Source organism: Myotis davidii, unplaced genomic scaffold, assembly GCF_000327345.1.
Source record: "Myotis davidii unplaced genomic scaffold, ASM32734v1 scaffold6, whole genome shotgun sequence".
NCBI classification, from domain to species: Eukaryota; Metazoa; Chordata; class Mammalia; order Chiroptera; family Vespertilionidae; genus Myotis; species Myotis davidii.
The window spans coordinates 81053-83500 of record NW_006383011.1 but is presented as its reverse complement, the minus strand read 5'-3'; the positions used below and the strand labels follow the sequence as shown (position 1 = coordinate 83500).

At 45.4% G+C, this 2448-nt stretch overlaps 1 pseudogene; it reads right to left on the bottom strand.

Annotated features, from left to right (window-relative positions):
* Positions 1-962: 962 nt before the first annotated feature.
* Positions 963-1819, bottom strand: LOC102769594 (annotated as a pseudogene).
* Positions 1820-2448: the final 629 nt, after the last annotated feature.

Sequence of the window (2448 nt, the reverse complement as noted above, 5' to 3'; positions counted from 1 at the left end):
CTCACAGATTCTGATGTAATTGATCTGGGGTGAGGCCTGGTATTGGAATTTTTCAGAGCGTCCAGGTAATAGGCTGCCAAGCCAGACCACCACTGCCTTGGACAACATTAAACATATCAATTAAAAATATGTATGGCAAGTGTTATGTGCCAAGAATTGTTGAGTTCTTGAGTTAAAAAATGAAGGACAGACTCTGCCTCAATCTGAGGGGAAGAAAGACATGTAACAACAGTTACCACAGTGTGCTGCGTGCTGTGACTGAGGTGGGGAGAGCAGTGAAGGGAGCCCAGCCAAGGAGCATCTAACACAACCAAGCGAGAGGGCAAGGTGTCCAGGCGAGCTTCTCAAATGCACTGATCACGTCAGGTCTTAAAGGCTAAGTGAGAGTCTCCCAGGAGGATAAAGTGGGGAAAGGCATCTCCCGAAGAGGGACTAGCCTGTGCGGAGGCCCTGAAGCTGAAGAGCATGGTCCCTTCCGTGGAGCTCTGCACGTTGTTCCTTTCAGGTGAAACAGGGGGTGGGTGTCAATATGAGGGAAAGGAGGCTGGAAGTGAGGGTTTTCCAGGGTGCTGGAGGGCCCAGATTGGTAACCTAGTTTGTGTGAGTTCCCTATAAATTTTGGAGATTAGGCCCTTATCAGATACGACATTGGCAAATATGTTTTCCCACACAGTGGGTTTTCTCGTTGTTTTGTTGATGGTTTCTTTTGCTGTGCAGAAGCTTTTTATTTTGATGTAGTCCCATTTGTTCATTTTCTCTTTAGTTTCAAGTGTCCTAGGAGCTGTATCAGTGAAGAAATTGCTTCGGCATATGTCTGAGACATCTCTCCATTTTAGATGGCTTGATGTTTGTAGATCTTAGAATGCTTGCCTTTAGGGACACTTTTACTTGGAAAATTACAACACTAGTACACAAGTCAAGCTTTAACACATTTAATATTTGCTTGTTGAATGCAATGTCAAAAGATTAAGCATGTTTTAGTTTTTTCCTCACAAGGACTTAAAAATTATGGAAGGGGAACTTAACAGGAACTTTTAAAAAGGTAACAAATTTTTTCTTTTGGTAGCCCTAGGGTGCTTATGACAGATAAGTTCCACGTTTTGTTTGTTTCATTGAACAGGGATTTTGCTGCAAAGTTTTGTTTTTAATATCTGCTTCTGCTTCCTCTTCTGTCAGATCGGCTTCCTGCAGGGCCACCACCAGTTGGTGCTCGGTAGCTTGAAATGCTGTAGGAATCGGGTGGAGGAGGGATCCCCCGCCCCTTTCCATTGAAGCGGGGAGCCCTCTGTCTTGTCTGCCAACCTGATCACGACCATGTGAGTAGAGATCACTTCAGCTGCTTAAGTAACTGTCTCAACTTCCACCATAGCTGCTGTAGTCATCTCAGCGACTACTTTCCACCGTAAAATGATGGGGCCCTCCAGCAGGTGGAGCACCATGTGAGTTACCACACCTGTCATGTGGATCCCTGCGGGAACCACCACTTGAATGATCTGAATAGTCATGATCACAACCGTAGCCATCTCTATCGCTACAGCCTCTTGATGGATAGTCATCACATGAACTGGAATGACCATAATCACGATAAGTATGATCTCTCAGTGGTGGTGCATAATCTCTTGTATCACGAGAATTTGGATAATCTCTGTGTGGATAGCTGTCTTTAGCAGAATATCTATCCTCTCGTGGGAAAAAATAAACATCTGTACCAGAAGGCGGGGTGCCTTCGAGGTGGGCCTGCACTACCATCTCTTCCACGTGATGGGGAGCCCTTCCTCCCATCCACTGGTGCTGGAATCTGGTCCTGAAGGAGCAGAATTTTTTTTAAGTGAAATTACTTTTTAAAAAAATACATATTTTTTAATTAATTTCACAGAAGGAAGAGGCGAGAGAGATAGAAACACCAATGATGAGATAGAATCATGGATCAGCTGCCTCCTGCATCCCCCACACTGGGGGGATCGAGCCAGAAACCAGGCATGTGCCTTGACCTGGAATCGAACCCAGGATCCTTTAGTCTGCAGGCCAACGCTCTATCCACTGAGCTAAACCAGCTAGGGCAAGGAGCAGATCTTTCGGAGGAGGACCCTCTCTTCTCCGTGGTGGTCCTCTTTTTACTGGAAGTGGTACTCTGGAAGAACTCATTAAAATTCATGGAATAGCCACCATTGTCCATGTGCCCTCCACGTGAGTGAGGTCCCCTGGTCCCTCCACTTCTTCCCCTGCCTCCTCTAAGACCTCGTGGAGGGCCTCTGCTTCTTGGAGGGGGAGGTGGCCCACTTCTACTACTTTCAAATGATGGATTAGTGGCTTCTTATACCTTCATGGCTTCCATCTGAGGACTTTCCATTCATGGCTCTGGCTGCTTTCAAAGGTGACAAAAGCAAATCCTCTCAATTTGTTGGTTTCAAGATCTTTATTTATTTATTTTTTAATTTTTAATTGATT